We start from the raw sequence: 14,600 nt of genomic DNA, 5'->3' as shown, positions 1-14,600 counted from the left end.
ATTGTTAACAATACAATTATTTAATAAGGTATAATAATTGGTGGATTATTTTAATATATAATTTTAATTCTGTATCCTTTAGAACAAATTATAAACGTATTCAAAATGTATTTACAAGTAAGTACGTACAAAAATTATATTGCAAGATAATCCTCATGTTCTAGAATCGAAACCAGATCACCGAAACAAAAAAATTGTTCTTTAAGATTCCATTTTGCATGCAGTCAGATGAAGAATGCATGTAGTTACTTAGGCTTTTCTCGGCCAACCGATGCTGCAAAATTTTCGTACCAGCCCTCCAGCTCAGTGGATGAATCTATTAGACACTGGTGGTGCTATTCGGGTTCTGGTCACTGCTAAGAACGTGAGTGCAAACATAATTTTTTTCTCATGCATAAACTAAGTATGTAAGAAACAGTTTGCATAAGAAGGCCCACCACGATAGCATTTATCCCTTTAGGGGGATATCATTAGAATACCTTTTCTAATCTAATAAAATTGCAATCGAATAAAAATATGTGGAATAGCCAAATTGTGTGGTGGTGACTTTGTTTGCATGTCGTCTGCTGAAATACAAATTTTAAAGCAGAAAAAAATAGTCAAGAAAAATTAATTTCTCGTAATTGTTTGACAGGTCCGAGAATTAGCACTTGAATAGAATGGAATGAAACATAAAAATACAGTAAAAATTGCCTCATAAGTTTAAAACGAAACCAATAGTGTTCGTTTCTGCACTACAAGACAAAATACGCTGCATTAAAAATGGCCATTTGCGACCTTATTCAGTATAATACATCAAAATATTATCCACGGGAATACAAAACGTAAACGAGTCTAAAAGCATGGATAACATTGTTCGGATTTCACTCGTTTATGAACGCAACTATATAAAGTCATACTTATTACATAGTAGATATTTATGTTACTGTTTTCTATTTAATAGGCATTTTTAATATTATTTTAAATCTGCACAACTACTAGGAGTTGCTTTTGCTTTCGTTGGAGGAAATTCCCGACCACGTCAAATTATCGCAAATCACGGTAATGTATAGTTAGAAAGGAACAGAAAAAACCGTTACAGCAAATCCAACCAGAATAAGCTCTAGAATCACAAAAATAACTGAATCGCTACTAATTTATATCACTCTCCCGGAAGAAGGACGGTATCCGCTTACGGAATATTTTCGGAAATACAATTTTTTCCTGTTGACACTCAGAAAAAATAATTTGAATTTTACACAGCAAAAATAATTTGAATTTTACACAGCAAAAATAATTTGAATTTTACACAGCAAAAATAATTTGAATAAGTTTTTTATCTGTAGGGTTCTGCTTGCAGAAATAGAAATTTCTGAGTAATTATAACGTTAAGACATCCCTAGACTGGTCTTCCCTCTTTTTTCTTTTTGATATCGGTTTTACAAAAAGGAAATGTCGGAACGACTAATGGGTAGGACTCTGGTATTCTCAGACCACAGAGCCAAGTTGGAAGGTAATAAAAACTGCTGTTACTTTCCATCGCTTGACGTGACTCACATCATGACTTCGTTTTTAAATTTTAATCGCATTTAAAATTTTGTAGAATCGCAAAATCTGCTCAACACAGATCGCGTTTATGCCTAATACATTACCTTTATTTTTTTTTCGCGAACGTATAACTTTTACACGTGCAAAATTATCTGGATATGTGTTTTTCCTTCCCCGAATTATCGTAAACGTACGTCTTAATTTGCTTTCAGTAATTATCATTTTTATCTAATTTTTATTTAATGCATCTAATGTTTAATTACTTGAATAGCATTTTGTTTCTTAATCTGTTGTAAATATTAAGTTAAAATGTGCTTCTAATTTTAACCATTATAAGATTTTACTTGAGCATTTTTGTAATGTAAGACGAATTAATTTCGGCAGTTTATTCAATTTTGATCCTAGTTGAAATTACGAAATATCATTTAATTTGCTTCAATAATAGTAACTTCTGCTAATTTAATGTTTGTTCTTATTTTTTTTTAACTTTCTTCATCTTAAAGCTAATGATACAGAGGTCATAATTTTTATCAACAGATTGTAGTCTCACAATATTCTGATTTAATTACAAGAAAAATATCTCAAAACTGTTTTATGTAACTATAATGTAGATTTAAAACAGAAATAAATAATATTTCCTGGGGTGCTCCGTTTTAGATTAAACTGTTTTTCAGGTATTTAAATTCATATCTGAATTGAAGCTTGATAAGCAGGTTTCTTTTTAAGATCAAAAACCGCCCATTTTCTTTGGATCTTACCAGAAAAAGCTGGGTGTTCAAAATAAGTGATAGAATTCCTTGCCTTTTATCGTAAATGGAAATAGTTTTCTCTAATCCTTAGCTATGATCCCTATGGATGCTAGGGTACGCGCTTAAGTGAAACTCAGAAGATTCTTTTTTTTCTCGGGGAAGGGAAGGGCAATCTTTGCTTCAGTTGGTAATCTGAAGGGGATTTCGAGTTTCAAGAGATTCTGTGCCGACACTTAGGTCATTCATTCGAGTTCCGGTTACTGTAAAGAAATGGTGAAGTGCTTGCTTTATACAAAATATGGGGAAAATGGCTAAAGAAAGCTGTGCGAGTCCTGAGAACTCACCATCTGATGGATAATTGCGGCTGCCGTTTTTTCAATAAGGGTCCTATTGCTTCACTTATTTGTGTTCATCCTTTCGTTTTCATGTTTAAAATGAATTAAATTTCCTTTCATTTAAAAACGGTTCGCTCTGTCCGAATGTTACTCCCAACTGAAATGCTCGTTACTAATGGTCTCTCAAGCAAGAGACAAGGCTTGGGTGGTATACTCCATATTGCAAACTTAGGAAAGTATAATGCACTTTCAGAGAATTTAATCAAATTAAATAGCATTTACATATATGCTCAGTGTAACCAAATCAATCAATATTATATTGAAATAACTAATGTGTGTTGTAAAACTCTAAAACTATTTTTTAATTCTATTAATTCTGAAAAGAAAGACAATTGAGAAATAAGAGTTTCTTTAGTATGTTTTAAAAATCAGTGGAGTTCAAGAATGTATTGTAAAACTTAGAAAGATAGGTGGGTCATACCCAAGTAATTTACAACCAAAAAAATATTAACCTAAAAGGGTTAATTTAGCCTAACGTCTCCAAATGCGATTTTGAGTTGTTTCATTTTTCTTTCGATTCTGTTCCCAGTCAGAAAACATAATATATTATTCTTTCATATTTAATCTACATGCTACCTTTCTAATAAAAACTATTTAGAAAAAAGTTCTTAAAAATATTCTTTTTTGTAATTTTCAAGTTGATTGGTTTAAATAAAAACTCATCTAACTCTTGATATATCTAAGTTAAAAACATTAAATATTTTTATCGAATTACATCACATATTTTTCACTTTTTAAATACACAGAAGATATGTAACATTCCCAAGTTAGTCTAAATATATGTTCATCTAGTATACTATAAAATGTTTCTCTATTCCACCTGGCTAACCACTACTGATAAACCTTATTAAACTTTTTTGAAGTTTAATAAGGTTTATTAACACTAGAACAGCCGAATTTGAGACTAACCGAAAACCTTCATTGAGGGTCAATTTGACCCTCATAAGAAATGTAAGTAGAAACGCAGTAAATGATTGAAATGATGCTGAAATGACCACATAAAAGCGTTTTTAAAGGTTTTTATTTATTTTTTATACTTTAGAATTTTTTTCGTGCAATAAGTGCAAATTAGCACACAATATCTTTCAATGTAAAATTACAAAAACAAAAACAAAATCTATGAAAAACCAAAAGATACAAATGCCAAAAGTGGAAAATAGAAAATATGCAAAAAATTAAAAAAAAAAAAAAAAAAAAAAAACATAAATTGGGAATAAACACACAATGTTTTCCAAAGTTTGTTATACATTACCGCAGGTGATACAATATGAACGCTTGACAGTGACAGCAACACATTTACCACAAATTGGTTTCTGGCATCCCTCAGTCAACAGTCTTGTTTTGTTCCTTGCAACTTTGAAATGCACATTTCTTTCGTTTAAAGTGTCTGTATTTGCACAATTGGAGGGCATCTTAGTGCACCAACTCGTAGTTCTTCTACGAGTGCAAGAATAAATTCTCGACGGGAAATAGAGGTGCCCAAGGATTCTTTGAATAAAATCCAAGCATTGAGTGCAGCAATGTCGAGGACGTTGTAAAAACATGTACAGGCCATTTGCGACTTCCACTACTACTTGTACTATATTACCTCAGCATCTGATCTGCGACATCAACGCCACATTTTGTACTGTTGTAGTAAGTGACAGTGTTCGGTTTTTTCTTTATGCTGTCGTCAACAAACACATTACTGTGCATCGTCCTCAGAATCACGACATTCCTTTTGCTATTGCACCTATATATTGTGAGTGTTTTGTCTCCATTTTTCAGTGCAAAAGATGAATATCGTGCCGAAGAAGTGTCACGAGCAATAGGGGGTAATTCTCGCTTATTCAGACGCATTGTCCGGATAATTGTGTTTTTTTTTCGCAGAAAGTTCATCTGCAAGTTTCACAGAAGTAAAAAAAATTGTCAGTTGTGACATTGAGTCCGGAGGTTAGATGTGGTTGCAGTAATTTGAGAACTACACTTTTCCCAATTTGTAAATTAGTTGGTTGTTCTTCATCCTTGCCCAGATAAGGATAACCATTCAAAACATAGCCAAACTTGTCCGGTTTATTCGCCATGTACTGGATCAATCTACATCTTGATTTACAAGGCAACAATTGTTCATCAACCGTTATTTCTGGTCCAGGATTATAGCATAAATAACAGTTTTCCATTAGTTTGTACCGGGTTTCCGAAGGCACTCTTGTGTACTCAAACCTCTTCCTCTCGGCATTGCAATGGAGAGAGAATAGGCTCCGTTCTGGATTTCATTTTTCTCCCCTGAGTCATCGCGATAGAAGCTGCGTGTTTCCCAATGCTCAGAAAACGAAAACGTGGCATCGGGAATTCGAAAACGGACATTCGCTTAAAAATATGTCATTTTTCTTATGAGGGTCAAAATGACCCCAGTTGGCTGTTTTGGGTATATCTGCGATTATATATTTAAATAATTAACGTACAAATATGAAAAATTGGCATAGTATACTTGGAAACATTTTAGAAAAAGTAAAAAAATATCAGCTTCGAAGCTCAGCTGTATGTTAAAAAAAAAGAATTGAAATTTGGAAAAAAAGGAATTGGAAAAGGTAAATTGGAAAAAAAGGTCAAAATGATTCCAACGGCGCTTCTAGTGTTAAATTTAAAAAAAGAGCCGTTTTCGGCGACCGTTAATATCTGAACCCTTACAGATTTAAACTAAATTTAGCCAAATCATGTAATCAGAGTAACCAATATTCGATATACAAGTAATATATAATAATACTACTTAAGCTGCATCAGTTTTAGGATAAAGAACAAATGGCAAATGTAAATCCATTTAGCATCTTTTAATCTCGGCGAAAAATAAAAATATATTGTAAAATTTAAAATACAAGGTGATTATATGTGAGCACTATACGAAAACAAAGCTAATTATGTGTTTGTAAATATGATTTAACACAATTACTTCAGTTAATGATGCTTTTAACAATTCAATGCATGTAGACTCTGTTTGTTGGATTTGGAATAGATTTCATCGAATAGCAAGTTGTTATTAATTAAATATTTTACATTTTTCACTGAAGTATTCATGCATTATTTTCGAAAACCTTAACTTAGTGTTATCAAAATTTCTACTGAGGCCATGTCAAAAACGTTTTGATCCTAGGTAAAATATTCAGACACCCTAAATCTGAAATTAGGATAAATCTGTTGCAAAGACATACCTGCCCGTGAAAGATAAATTAGTTGCTTTTTGTTACGTTATCGTTTCAGTTAAATTTTAAGGTAACATGAGGAGAGTAAGTTAACAATGTATTTATGTACGTGGGGCGATTAAAAACTTTCCGTTCGAAGGCTGTAACAGTCCAGATTTGTTATGCCAGTCATACGAAATCGCTTTGAGCATTTAGACAGTCCTCCACCGCTTCACCAGGTTGACTAGATAAAAAACGTTTAGATTAAAAACGTTTTCTGCTGCTTGAAAAAGTTAGAAACTGTTTGCTGCACTTTTCCGCGCAACCGAAGCCGTCGACCTTTCAAAGACATTTTAAGCGACAGAAAGCGTAAACATCGCATTGGAAGAGATGAGGATTTTAAGACGGATATTCAAGTTGCTTCCACTTTGGTGTGAGTTACTTCCATGTTACGATATTTGCGATACGAGGGCGTGCATTATCATCAAGCAGAAACACCCCATTCAGCAACTTTCTCGAATGTTTTGTCTTAATTGCACTCCGTAAGGCTCAAGCCTTTCTCTGCACTATTCCCCAGTGACGGAGGCATCTGAATCCTTAAAATCAATAAGCAATCGCCCCTGGAAATCAAAATGCAGGGTAAAAATCACTTTTCCAGGAGATGACTGGTTCTTTAACTTCTTATGACGAGGGGACGAATGATGACATCACTGCATGGCGATTTTGACTGAGGTCCGCCTGCAACAATGCGCTCAAGAAACATGTTGCCTTCAATACTGTAACGCGTGAGCTGTTTCAATCAAACAGCCATCCGGTTCCCCAGGGTATCCACTGGCTACGTAGACTAACTTCTGCCAGATCATGCATTGCTTGCTGCAGAAAGTTATTTCGAGATCCTTTGAGAGCGCACAAATGGATATGCGACGTTCCGCCCTAATCGCGTCATCAGTTGTCCGCTTGTCATTGTAATAGATGTAGAAGGCTTCCCAGATCTACTTGCATTCTGAGTCGTATCGCGGCCAGCACTGAACATAGAGCACCATTCCACAACTGTGGCTTTCGACGGGCATATGTCTCCATACACATTCTTCATTCTCCAATGAATACCTGCCACCATTTTCCATTTTTTGTCCTTCGGGAGCTAAGCGAAGAATAACAGCATGTTGGTCCTGTTTTGATTCATTTGGCATCAATGTCGCCATTATGGTAACATTACAGCATTTTCCACACACTCTTCCGGAAACAGACGAATACTACAATAATCCCTTGCTAAGATGTCGATGTTTATACACCTGTATCTGTGACACGCTCATTTGAATATATGCTGCAGCAACACCATCAAACGGAAACTTTTTGATCGTCCATAAACATGCAATATCTTTAAACTCAAAGCCACACAATTCCGACGCTGTTCTAAGAAAGTAAATTTAAAAACAGTGAATACTAGTTAATATGGAGCACATGGTGGTCTGCAAAAGCATATTTTTAACAATTAAGAAATAATTATCTTTAAGTTTTTAATCTTTGTACGTATTTAAACTTATTATTGAGTAATCCCTTCCACTTAAATTGGAATATTTTTGTTTTGACCTAACCTTCTATTATTTTAGATACTAGTAAAATTAACTCTAATTAATAACTGAGAGTAAAACTCTTACATGCAAAATTCAGCAATTAATGATCATTATAATCTGTTGATATGGCACATATGCTCCTTTTCTCATTTTGCATCGACCTTCGGACATCAACGTAGTAATATGATTGAAATTTCACAAAGCAAAATTTCAATTATATGGATTCGGAGAACAAAATGTATTTTCCTAAGATATTTTTTAAATATAACAAAAATATACTCACAATATAGTTTCATTTTGAATGGTTTTGATGAAGGAAAAAATCAAGAATTTTAAAATATTTTAAAAGACTTGTTTGGACTTTTAACCTTAGTTATTCTCTGATACATTGGTAAATAATTATAGCATTCCCCATGTGCGCTATTGTCATTTACGTGGTTGAATAATCTTGCTGTAACTACTAAATTATCTCTACATTGTTATATATTATTTCTCTTCAAAACAGCTCATGTAAGTTTTATTTACATTTCTAAACAGAAGCATAACTCTTTTGCTGTGATTAAAAATGGAAGAGCAATAAAATCAGCACTTTTTTAAGGAATAAGTAATATTTACCGTGCTAAGAATAAAAACCCCCATTTACTGACTTTAGACTGCAGAATTACTCAACAGAAAAGGTATATATTTACACTGCCTTTAAATACTCTTGATTAATAGCAATCAAATTATTAACTAGGTTTTTTTAACCTCACTATAAAATACAATGTTCTTCGTGATTTTGCTACACAAGAAATTACTTGCAGAATATGTTATAGAACTATTTACCAAAATGATTCAATGTGAGATAAAACAGATATGTATTGCAAATATTCATGACGTATGCATTAAACTGCGTGTCTGTGAAAAATATTGTTGCGTTTTTTCTTCTGACACCAGTTGTTGCGTTATTTTCTTCCTTCACGTTCGTACGGGGTTTGTATGGACTTGGAGTGAATAACGACGACATTACTTGATGAAGTATCGAAACACTTTATTGGCCAGTATTGTCAGGAAAGCTCCAAAACACGTTTACAGTAGTCGATGAACTACTATAAACACGCTGACACGATCAGCGACATAGCCTCCAGGTTATCAGGCTATGACGGTGGAGACAGCTTCACGGCAAAGCACTAGAGTACAGCTCCCGACTCTTCTTGGTCATTCTCGGAACTCAACACGCTCTCTCGACGATGCACTAACCGAGAAATACTAACAGACTCCTTCGGGGAACTCGACGACCCACTCGGCACTCGCTGCCCGGCTGTCAACTCGATCGACACCGCAGGATTGACTCGCTAGACGAGACACCAACACGATACTGACTATCTCGCACTCTAGAAGAGGCACCTCACTAGCCCTCTCAACGAGGCACACTCTATCTGACTGCGGACCAGCAGGGTTTATATAGCTTTCGGCTGTGTTCGAGAACATTCTGGGCTAAACCGGTAAGAATTTGTTCCAGAAGGTTCTCCATCCGTCTTTGGCATATCGCCCATTTTGTTGCCAAATGGGCGATTTCTCGCCAAATGTGGCAACTTGCCTTCCCTTGCCATTTATGGCAACCCTCAAACTGCTTTGCGGGGAAGCTATCTCACCGCTCCTGTACATTTTGTAACAATATATAATATTTTTTTAACCAAATCAAGACCAAGGCAAAAATGATTATAAAAATTCACAACGAGAGATTTTTAAGATGTTTATGATTTTTCCTTCTGCTTGTGCTAAGGGAAAATAATAAAAAAAGGATCGAAATAAGAGTTAAAATCGAATCTTCGTATGAACAAAATGATGTATTGATGTGTTATTTAAGAAGTACGCTTATTCTCATCTAAATAGCCGTAAAGAGTACAACATCATCTGTATAATATTTAAATTTCCAGATAAATTTTAAAAAAAGGAAAAGAGACAAGCAGTATTTCGATAATTTTTCTTCTTAGGTTAAAATAATTATAAAACACTGGATAGATTACGAATAAAGAAACGGAAAAGAAGTTGAGAAAATAACTGCCTTAACTACAATAAATGCTTTCTTATACTGGAAGCTAAGACGTATTTAGTTTTAAAAATATGTTAGCACCCTCTAAAATTATGAACGAAATGAGGAAAGTACACATTTATCCAATCTACTCCAACAGGAAAAGGTCAAGCACATTAATTAATTACTGATAACGCACTTGGCTTTTATCTACCTTGGGAAGAATGGATTTGTAGAAGGTTTTATAAAGCAATCTGGCTTAAAGTTGACCATTATAAATACTTAGTCCACTAGGTCATAGAGATTGGCTGAAAGGATAAGACTGCAGAATGCTGGAATAATTCTATTCTTGAGAATGTTTGAAGCTTCATATTTTACTCATGTGCTTTCTTACTTTATATAGATTTCTTTTGTATATGCTACTATAATTCATCAAATGAATAAATAACTATTAAAAGACAAAAGACAATTAAAAGATCAACATTAAAATTGGCACCTATGAAAGGTTGCTTTGTCAGGTCTTCTGTTTCTTCTAATAGCCTTTGGAAACATCTCTGGAGTCCTGAGTAGGAACAGGGAGTTTACTCAATACATATTTTCGTGCGAGTGTAGAAGATACAGTATAAATGTTAAAATTACCATTTATTTCTCACAGCATACAGCCGATCCTGCACTGCGGGATAAAAAGACCAGTACTTATGGTCTGAAACGTAGACAATAAGAAATAGAACTAACTTAACTCAATAAGAACTAACTTAGAGATTTTACAGAGACTAGTAACACGAAGATTGGGCCTTTCAGACTCTACGTGTGTAGTGAGAAGAATGCGGGAAACTACAATAAGTCTTCAAGTATGAAAGAGAACTAAGTTCTAGCCTTAAAGGCAGGCAGAAACTGACTGAAAAGCACGCGCGTGGTAAAGTAACGAGAAGTCTCTTTCCAACTATCTCTTGGTTAAAAGCCATAACATAAATACTTAACACTTTGCAAGCTCGTTTGCATAACCGAACCTGTTCGCTTTTATTCTAGCCTGAAATGGAAAATAAGAGCGGATAGCAAAGTTTTAAAACAAAATAAACGTTAGTAAAACTTAAAATCTTTATTGCTTTTCGTATATAGCTTTAAATTTTACATTTACGTGTTTCTTTTCGAATTACAGGCGCAAAAATATTAGCAGTATCACTTACGGTAATGAAGCTAAGGTGAACGATTATTAAACTAGCTATGATGATCCTCAAATTTACAATATTGAGAAACAGGATGCCGAGCATAAACACCACCATTCAATGGCTTTATATACAAGTCTACTAACAAACATTTATTAATAGTAGAAAGGTGTAAAATCATGACGCTACAATCATAAATAAATTTACTTATACTGTTATTGTTATATTATTAATACTAGTATACATGTGACTGATGTTTTTTAATTACACTCACGTTTCGGAAGACTTTCAGAACTGTCTAGAAATGTTAGGAAAATATCAAGTTCTAGAAGTAGTTAGCACCATTAACTCTTCTCTGGACATCACTGGAGCGGAAGAACATCTGTCTCTCGAGACCGTGAGTTGTTTGCTCTCTCTTACTGTGAAGTAAAAGCTAAAGGTGGCGATTTTCTCCTTCGTAAATTACAGTCACTAGAGTAAAGGTGCTTAATGAGGCAAAATGCTAGTGTTCATATAAGGTACGAAAGTATGCTATGTCGTGAAAAGAAAGTACTTGCTAAAAAAAGTAATCATATTTAAAAATGTCCTAAACTTTTCAAATACAATTTTAAAAACACACATTTTGAATTATAAAATAAACTGAAATATTTGTGAAGAGAAAGGTTATGTTCCTTTCCGATTACATAACTGAAGTAACTGGAAACACCTGCTGAACCAATAACAGATAATGCTTCATAGAATAATGGCTGCAGAAATGATTTAAATCTATTTTAGAAGGCGATTAATGGACTATATGTTAACTATACTGCATTGACTATTTATGTAAATTATAAAAGAGATGTACACTGATTAAAATGGTCTAATCGTTAACCATATAACTGTTATTTTAAATTATCGATGATTTTTTATGTTATTTTCACAATATTTTTTTCTTTTATTTGGAGCATTTTTCAAGAGGGATGTTAAATAACGTAAACATACAGTATGTTTGAAGAAGAGATACACAAATTTATGAGTGAAGAGAAAAAAATACAGTTTTTACTCTAAAACTCAGGGCGATTTTAAAATGTCTTGAGACCAAGGAGTCTGTCCGTCCACTTCCAGTAAAAGTAAGTTCTTCTAAGTTTTGACTTAATACGTAATTCATACCCGTCTGAAAAGGGAGAATTTCGATTGTAGTACATAAGTATTACTTACCTTAATGTTTTGTTTAACAGTAGATGTTCTGCTGAGAGTAACACGAAAATGATATAATGCAGCAGGACTGTAAAATAACTAGCGTCACGTACGTTTATAGTCACATTGAATTTTGAACCTTCGAAATATATATATATTTGGTGCGTTATAAAGACCATTAGTGTATTGTTTTTAATGTTTTGCTCTACTTTTAATTTGTAAACCCATCTTAAAATCAGTATCTATTTCATTTTACACTTCAGGAGCAGTTTGACAAGAAAACATGTTTACGTTCTATCTGACACCAGAAATTGTTTTTGGTTTCATTTTACAATCAGATGAGGTAGCAATTACCAAACAGAATCGGATTTGTTGAAGAAGTACATAAACAGCTGGAAACTGAGTAAATATAATTTACATTCTCGTATGAAAAGCGTGGGTGAAAAGGAGAGCGAGAGTAAAGTTGCTCTAAACGAAAATTGACTATCAGTCAAAATAAATAAATTAATTCTCACAAATGAATAAATTTGTACTTTTAAAATGAAACTCAACTTAAAACCGGAAACAATCTCAGAGCACTCCAAATCATGTAAAATTCTGCAAGGAAGAAATGGCTAATTAGTTGAACACTGCAATTTTATTTACTTCTGTTATTTTTGGTCACTTGTAAAATTGAGAGAGATTTTTTCCAAGTGTATTCATTTCGCGAAATTCATCATCTGAATCTGAATGAACTGACGCGATGAAGAAATCTAGAGAACTGCGTTGAATGTTTCTCTCTTAATGATATTCATTCTGCTGCTGTTTACATGTCTTTTGAAATAGCTACATTAATTAATGTTACTATTTTAATTCTTTGCGTCTGATTCTGATTCATTCTATTACTTCAGCGTTAAATTTAGAATGACTTAAATATAGATTTAATTATTTTAGATAAAGTTGCATTTAAATAAATGATACTGAAGTTTCCGCGGTGTTCGTGGGAATTACAGAGGTTTTGTCAAGAAGTGACTTAGTCAGCTTGTATGGTAGTTTTCCAGCTTATTTGTCAAGAAGTGACTTAGCAGTTTGTATGGGAATTATTCCGAGCCTGAAGTAAGAGGAAGCACGGACAGCTAGCAATCTAAATGTCCAGAGTTCCAATTCAGGCGAGTGCACATCTGATCTTTATATTCCCGGGCCCTAAAGACGTCTAAAGGTCTCTACAAGTGGTCCCCACATTTAGTACATCCTCACATTTAGCAAAATCCATAACTAAATGTGGGGATGATATTTCGTCACGAACAGGATTCAGCAATAGGGTTTCCTGCCTCCCATTCGACCTTCAGGTGAGGAGAATGTAAAGAATTTTACCCCATTACTGGGCTCTTTGTGGCTTAATGGAATGCCCCGATACATTCGAGAAGTCCAGAATTCGAGAACGTTGCTGACTTTTCTTGATTACTATTTCGATAAATACCTAATCTCTCTACAAATTCACATAAATTAATAAAATTGCAAATATAGAATTTTTATGATTAATTTAATATTATAACAAGGTAAATAAAGAGATATTTAAATCTGAAAAATATAACTGGGCGAATTAGGAATGTTGAAGCGGATGTGTTGCATTCGTTTTATTTATTTCTTCGCCATGAACACTATTTTAAAGCCTATGTAAAAAATTTGGATATTTATTTATTTTACTCACATGAACTAATAGCGATCAAACCCCATCATATGTTACTTTAATATCATGTGTTGAACATGTAAAGAAGACAAACATGCAATCAACATGCAACATTAATTCCATGTTTTATGTATTTGCTTCATTTCAAATGAATCAAAGAGAAAGAATTTAAAGAAACAAGTGTTAGCAGCGAAATTTATCAAAACATTTTTCAGAAATTAATTTCAAGACGATAGCAAAATCAATTAAAATAAGAACAGAAAAAATCTAAAAAGTGGAATTTTAATTACCATTATGAATATTTTTATTGTGTTCACAACAAATGTGTAACCAAATGAATTACCGTATATTGCGGCGTATAGCGCGTATTTTTAATACAAAATATAGAGTGTTTCATAGATCATGGGACAAACTTGGAGGGGTGGTGGAGCGTACTAAAACATGCATTCGTGATCAAAATATCGTATTATCGTCAGATATTTTTTCGTGGATATTTTTATTTATGTGCTTTTTTTTCAATACAGAATTCTAAGAATTTGGAGTAGGAAAAAAATATTTCTGTGAATTTACAAATTGAAAAGTTTCGTAAAGAGACGTGATTTCCTCATGAAAGTCGATATGAATACTAAGTATGGTTACATACCGTGATTTATTACGCTTTCAGCATTTATTGAATTAAATTCTTACATATACTACATATTTACTCACATGATAAATTTACTTTAAAGCTCTTCTTTCAGTAGTAGCAAAGAGTGAAATTAATTTTGTTTCAAAGAAATGGGTTCTTCATCTTTTTAACCGTCTTGCAATAATTTCTGCCAATTATGTTTAATAGATCAGAATATTAGTTCACTGCCCTTTAAGATATAACTCATTTTAATCACTGTGTGTTGCAAAGAAGAAATACAAGAAAGCCAAAATATGTATTTTTTTAATGTAATTCTTGGAGCCTCTTAACTTAGAGCACCCGTAGTCTGCACTAGTCCATGGTCAAAGCCTCAAATTTTAATGAAGTCTTCTACATCCAGATATGTCATGGAAAACATCTCTGAGTTTTAAAATGTTCTATGTATTTACAGCTGACATGATTTTAACAGTTTTGCTTCATGTACTCAAGGAATCATTCTTATGAGATTAGAATAGAACTAATTTCAAACATAATTTTCCGTTCT

The sequence above is a fragment of the Stegodyphus dumicola genome, chromosome 6 (genome assembly GCF_044657685.1).
Source record: "Stegodyphus dumicola isolate Sdum_Otavi_A_Nest chromosome 6, ASM4465768v1".
Lineage (NCBI taxonomy): Eukaryota > Metazoa > Arthropoda > Arachnida > Araneae > Eresidae > Stegodyphus > Stegodyphus dumicola.
This window is presented reverse-complemented; position numbering follows the sequence as displayed.